The sequence below is a fragment of the Herpailurus yagouaroundi genome, unplaced genomic scaffold (assembly GCF_014898765.1).
Source record: "Herpailurus yagouaroundi ecotype Mexico unplaced genomic scaffold, PumYag 29, whole genome shotgun sequence".
Lineage (NCBI taxonomy): Eukaryota > Metazoa > Chordata > Mammalia > Carnivora > Felidae > Herpailurus > Herpailurus yagouaroundi.
The window spans coordinates 122,272,373-122,279,233 of record NW_024412377.1 but is presented as its reverse complement, the minus strand read 5'-3'; the positions used below and the strand labels follow the sequence as shown (position 1 = coordinate 122,279,233).

The window sequence follows — 6,861 nt, the reverse complement described above, 5'->3', positions numbered from 1 at the left end:
CATATCCATATCCATATCCATATCCATATCCATATCCATATCCATATAATTGGTAACTATTTCTAAGCCTCACATTTAACTCTTACCTGCCAAAGATTCAAAAGTTAATTCTTTTGGGTTGCCATGGTTCTCCTTACAAAGGGTGTGCAAATCACCCATGGATTTCCCCTAATCCATTCATGCCCATATATCCTGAGGGGACAGACTTCTTTCTCTCTCTGTGTCTCTCTGTCTCTCTGTCTCTTTTCCCCTTTTAATTCTTTTAAAGTGATCTCTGTTTCCAGTGTGGGGTTCAGCTTTATAACCCTGAAGTCAAGAGTTGCATGTTCTACTGACTGAGCCAGACAGGTGCCCCCTTATTTCTCTTTTTTAAAAAATAATAGATTCTATAGGTCTAGGCAAATGGTAGCTTTGAATTTCTGAATGGACCAAGATCACACTTCTATTCTCTTCATTCTTCAGTTAGAAGGAAATTTCAGTGTTTATTAGGGGATTGCACACCTTCCTCATCTTGTTTCTAACACATAACCAGTAACAGCCAGGTTCAGAAGAAAGCCTCAACTTCTCAGTTTTCCTGTATTGTTAGAGACTGTATTGAGTGGCTTTTGTTCATAAAAATTGGTATTGTTTTGTTTGGATTTTTAAAACTGTCTGAAATGTTTTATAGGAGTATTCTAAATGTAAAGCAAAGTATGGGATTATGATTTGCAGTTGGCAGTCCTTAGTACTAATGCTGATGGAATTGTGAAGGAACATTCTAGGACCCTGCGATTCTCTGTATTTTGGGGTCAGAAGCCTTATTGTGCTTTAGGAGTTGTCAGAAACTTAGAGCATCTCCCGGTGAAGGGCATCTTAAGTTTCTTTTCTTTTCTATCTGACTTTGCTAGTCTAGTTGATTTGAAATCATTTCTGACATGCCCAGAGGATTCAGAGCTCTAAATTAGGGGTTTGGAGGCTTAGAGCCGCATTTAGAATTCTAATGACTTCCTTACTAATTGTCAGTATCCCCAGAGTGAATCTGAAAAGCCATAATATCCCATGGGACTGAATTTCCTTTGTCCATTGACAGGGATAAGAACTGTTCATCTAGATCCAAATGTAGAATGTTTCTCTAGTTGAGAGGAAATTTAATTTAGTTTGAAGTTGTGCTAGCAAACCATCATGTAAGATGTGAAGATTTTATTTTCTTTCACTGAGACTTCTTAACGTTCTTTGATATATATGTCACTAGTTAAAAGCTAGCTGTAGGCTTACTTTTTGCCAGAAAGACACAGGTAGGTACTTTTTAAAGTAGCTTTGCCATAACAGAAAAATAACTTAATTCCCATGCTGTACTAAGGTCTGCCATTTTACTGGAAAAGGGTACAAGAATAGTGACTTTTCTGTTCAGGTGACCCAAAATACAGGACACACAAACAAACAAACCTTGAAATGACCCCAGAAGGCCTCTTTCTAATCAGCCAAAGTAGATGTGAGGCTCATGTACTGCTATCATAGGGGCAGCTCTCAGGTTCCCTTTTGGAGCTCATTTAAGCTTAAAAAGGAAATCTGGTCTCCTGCCCCACAGCAAGAAAAGCCAGAAGGAATTGCTAAATGTAGGCCCTGTGGCCTCAAGAAGTGAGTGACTGTGAGGAAGCAGAAAAACAGAACGTTCCTTCTGTATTGTTTCCAAAGAAAGAGATACCTTTCAGAAACCTCTTTATCTGAAATGGTCAAAAATGTCGTGTTCATACTTTTTCTTATTTACCATTTTACTGGAAAATAAATTTTTATGGAGTACCACTTCCTCTGATGCTGCCAAGGAACTGAGGGTTTAGCTGCAGTAGTTGGAATGTGGTAGCACAGTGAACTGGTATCAGACGCTGCTCCAGAAGCACTTGTGCCTGTGAAGCCCAAGAGATATTAAATTGTTATTTTAACCACATATAAAATAGGAGGGAGGGGCACCTGGGTGGCTCCGTCGGTGAAACATCCGACTTCGGCTCAGGTCATGATCTCACGGTCTGTGAGTACGAGCCCTGCGTCAGGCTCTGTGCTGTCAGTTCAGAGCCTGGAGCCCGTTTCGGATTCTGTGTCTCCGTCTCTTTCTGACCCTCCCCCCGTTCATACTCTGTCTCTCTCTGTCAAAAAATGAATAAACGTTAAAAAAAATTAAAATAGGAGGGAAAAGTTTGTAAGCCCTGGCATTAATGAGATAGGACGCTTTACAATTAGATAATGATTCCTGTGACCTATACCTATTAGTTACCAGATATGTAAAATTTCCCCCCATATGATGCTATTTTTCCTTTTCTAAATTTTTTTTTTAACGTTTATTTATTTTTGAGACAGAGAGAGACACAGCATGAATGGGGGAGGGGCAGAGAGAGAGAGAGACACAGAATCGGAAGCAGGCTCCAGGCTCTGAGCCATCAGCCCATAGCCCGACGCGGGGCTCGAACTCGCGAACTGCGAGATCGTGACCTGAGCTGAAGTCGGACGCTCAACCGACTGAGCCACCCAGGCACCCCTATTTTTCCTTTTCTATGATGTTTCCCTTTCTATAATCTTCCCCCTCCTCCTTAATACTTCTCTTAATTTATTAAAGGAAGTTCACCCCAAGTTAAAGTTAGATTTGTTGGACTATGTTGTCAAGCAGCAAGACAGAGAGAGAGACAGTGCGTGAGCAGGGGAGGGCCAGAGAGACAGGGAGACACAGAATCCGAATCAGGCTCCCGGCTCTGAGCTGTCGGCGCAGAGCCCGATGCGGGGCCTGAACCCATGAACCGTGAGATCATGACCTGAGCCGAAGTTACACACTTAACCGACTGAGCCACCTAGGCACCCCAGTGGAATTTTTGCTAAAAAAAGGTCATATAACATTCAAGAAGAAATGGTGGTTTTCCTCTTGAGATTAAATTATCTGTAGGCTGATGGTTCCTTTTGTTTTTGAAGTGATCCGATCTACAGTTTACTAATGATGTCCAGAGTCCCTAACAGCCTTCTTTCCTCCAGTTGTGTTCCACCATTGTTTTTGTGACATCTTGTGAGTCAAGTCTGTCTGGACAGGCCTCCAGGTTTAAGAGAGCAGTAATAATTTTCATTTGGAGCCTGTATAGTGATTGAGATCACCCACTATTAACCTATCTAGACTCCTTTAGTGGAATATTTTTGTTTGTTGGGTGGTTCTGACTTTGAGGGATCTAATCAACCTCTATGGAAGCAGCATGATCTAAGGCAAGTGGTCAGATCGTTACCTGGACTATATCATATGTTCTTGCAAATTCTAGTGTTTTAATGAATAAGAACTCTTACATCATTTTTCATTTGTTAATGGAAATTAATAAAGCTGAAGTTACTTAAAATTGTAGTAAGTCTAGCCTCATTGCAAAAACCTCCACTTGACATAGGCCTGCTGATACACTTTTTGCTTCTGCTTGGTTTTTAGAGTTCCTTATGTTCTCATGTCTTTGTCACTGTACATTCTGAGGTCTCTCAATCTAAAGAAAAGTTGTTCTTGTGTCACTATTACTGGTTTACTTGAATTCCAACTGAATTTGGAATTTGGAAAAATATGAACAGTTTAAAAAACCATATATTGATTTCCTCTGTTGTAGCTTCTCTGCATTTTGTCAGCCTTTTAAAGATTTATGCAGTAGTCTAATCAGAAAAGATAGAAAAGAAAGGGCTAGTTCTAGCTTTTACAGTAACCTGGACAGGTAGAAAAGTAAGCTAAGGGTCTCCATATGAGCCCATCCAACTCTCCCTTGGTGCATGATACCACACAGTTGTTTCTCAAATATTTATGAAGTAGTGTGTGTGTCTTCAGTGTTGTTGTGTGTTTTTTTTGCATTAACATAGGGAGTCACTTGTACGTTTTCCTGTTAATTCCATGAAAACCAAAATGATTAATTATGCCAAAATAGAAATGCCTCAAAGTATTGTATGAAAACTGCATTTAAAATACAGAATATATGGGGCACGTGGGTGGCTCAGTCAGTTAAACATCTGACTCTTGATTTCGGCTCAGGTCAAGAGCCCTGAGTCAGGCTCTGTGTTAACAGCCCAGAGCCTACTTGGGATTCTCTCTCTCCCTCCCTCTCTGTCCTTCCCCCCATGCTCTCCCTCTTGTTTTCTCTCTCAAAATAAATAAATAAACTTAAAAATAATATGCAGTATATGGGCATTGTTTTGAGAGTGTTTATTTCAGTCATGTTTATTCGTTTTTAAAAACCAGTTTTTTGGGGTCCCTGGGTGGTTCTGTCCATTAAGTGTCTGACTTCATTCAGCTCAGGTCATGATCTTGTGTTCATGAGTTCGAGCCCGTGTCGGGCTCTGTGCTGACAGCTCAGAGCCTGGAGCCTGCTTCGGATTCTGTGTCTCCCTCTCTCTTTGCCCCTCCCCGGCTCACGCTATGTCTCTCTCTCTCTCTCAAAAATAAATAAACATTTAAAAAAATTAGTTTCTTTATCAAATTTTTTCAGAAATATATGCCCCACAATACATTGACTTTTTTGTCTGATTGATTGAAAGAAGTATCTGATACCTGTGAGTTTACAGTTATTCTTTAACTTTGCGGTGCTCTAAGTACAGCATGACATCATTGGCGTCCTTTGTGGAAATCTTCCTTGTGTGAGATCTGGCAGAATTGGCAGGGTAAACAGGAGCTTCAGGTGTATTAGGAAAATTACCTGTGCACTTGGATTCTACTGTCCCTTAGTCCCCAAGTTTCCGTCATTGCTGTGGAGGTTAAGTGCAGGATGAAGGAAGTGTTACTTGCATTTCATTATGTTGTTAGGACGTTTGGAGAGAGAGATCGATCCCTGGCTTCGTGGGCTTTAGAGAAAGCATTCAGGTTCTTCCTAGTTCTAGAGTCCTTGGTAACTTTAAGAACTGAAATGTTAATGTTTATTGAATAGTATGATGTCAGTGTATAGTAATCTTAAAGCTATGTTAAAATCTACTTGTGTCTGCAAACATCCTGCCTTCTTTTGTGACTACATCCTTCTCTTGGCCAAAATAACAAGCTAACTAGAGTTTCAATATTCAATATCCTTCTCTGGCAGATGTTTTCTGGCAAAGGCCTTCCTGCATTTATGAATTCTCTCTCAAGAAGCAAGAGAACACCTGCAGGAAGTGAATCAAGATGCAGAACACAGAGGAATAATCACCTGCTTTAAAAAAATAAAGTACTGTTGAAAAAGATCATTTCTCTTTATTTGTTCCTAGGTGTAAAATTTTAATAGTTAATGCAAAATTCCATAAACTTTGAATCATTAGTGGTTAATGTTTGAAAAAGCTCTCGCAATCAAGTATGTGATGTATTAATAATGCCTTATCTATTGTTTGTAGTTATTTTAAATAGCATGAGCCTTGTCCCTGTAGTCAGTAGGGGGCAATCTTGCTTTATTCATCCTCCATCTCAAAATGAACTTGGAATTAAGTATTTTAGTGTAAGATATGTATAATGCTGGCCATTTTAAAAGGGATTTTCTCAAAAGTTCAGATTTTTGTTATGACTGCATTTCTACGCATAATCCATACTTGCTGTTAAAATTAATCTAGAAATTTATTCAGTTGTACTGTGAACACCTGGAAGCAAAATCATAGTGCAAAATGCATTTAAGGTGTCGTCAGGATTAAGTTAAGTTCTTAATTGGTGAATAATAAGCATTAATTTTTTATAGTTTGTATTCTAAATTTTGCAGTACCTTATTGTTCTGTGTTATGTACCTAAGAAATTGTAAAGGTGTTGTCACTATAAAATAAAAAGGACAAGGACAATTGCAGCTTAATTACTAAAATACAGTTGATACTTTATTATTAAGAGTCCTACTCTTTCTTTCTTTCTTTCTTTCTTTCTTTCTTTCTTTCTTTCTTTCTTTCTTTCTTTCTTTCTTTCTCTCCTGATGATTAGGCCAGGGGCTGGAGTAGGGAGGGTATTAGATACTAAGGAGCAAAGAAAGAATTAGTTTGGAACTTTTGAGATGATCCCTAACATACTGTAGTACTACTTGCTTTTAATAATGTGTTAGCAGAAACCGATGAGTTATAAATGTAGAATGATGTGCTTTCTGCCAAGTGGTAATTCACCTTGGTTTGCTATGTTAAAACTGTAAATACAACAGAACATTAATAAACGTCTCTTGTGTAGCAACTTCTGCTGTAGATTAGTGTTTAATTTCTTGGTTTGCATTTGTTCATTGCCAAGGCAATTTTTTTCTAATCTTTATTCATACAGATTCATGCAGAATCATTCATTAAATTAAAAAAAAAATTGGTTTGGAGCCAATTTTTTTCTTTTTCTTTTTTTTTCAGCACAAAAAGTTCCCTTCTGTTATTCTCAGTACATTCCTAAAGATGTATGTGAAAATTGGTTCTGCAAAAGCTAATGGACTAAATACAGAGGAGTTGTAGAGATCTTAAATCACTCCAGAACTCCCAATTATGCTTCATTTTTTAGACCTAATCCTAGATAGTTTATTTCCAATATTTTCTGCATGTTTCTTGCCTTTGCTCTTTTTCTCATTTGAGCACTATCCATCCACTAGTTTAAGCCCTATGAGAACCCAGCTGAGGCGAAAGACTCCTCATTCCTCCGTTTCTATTCTTGTCCCAGTTGTGTTAAATGTAAAGTCCCGTGGTTCTTACAATGTCAGCCATTTGATGTGTCCCCCCCTTCTTCCACTTATTAAATAAAATATAAAGAACAAATGCAGCATGCAGCAAGATGGTCATGTAACTCACAGATCACCAGCGTGTATGGCAGCTGCAAATGTTCTTTTATCTCCTGCATGCAAATATCTGGGATCAGCCTCAGAAGTCTGTTTAGGGGTGTCAATATGTAATGCATAGAAGTGTAGGTTGTTTGAGAGCTAAATA

General features: G+C 38.6%; 1 protein-coding gene across 1 annotated transcript in view; it reads left to right on the top strand.

Annotated features, from left to right (window-relative positions):
• The window catches only part of NDFIP1 (Nedd4 family interacting protein 1), a 56,558-nt gene extending 50,422 nt beyond the window's left edge, over nt 1–6,136 (top strand). The window contains exon 8 of the mRNA XM_040454129.1: nt 5,046–6,136. The gene's annotated coding sequence lies outside the window, so the exon portion shown is untranslated. The remainder of the gene's footprint in view (nt 1–5,045) is intronic.
• The last annotated feature ends 725 nt before the right edge of the window (nt 6,137–6,861 follow it).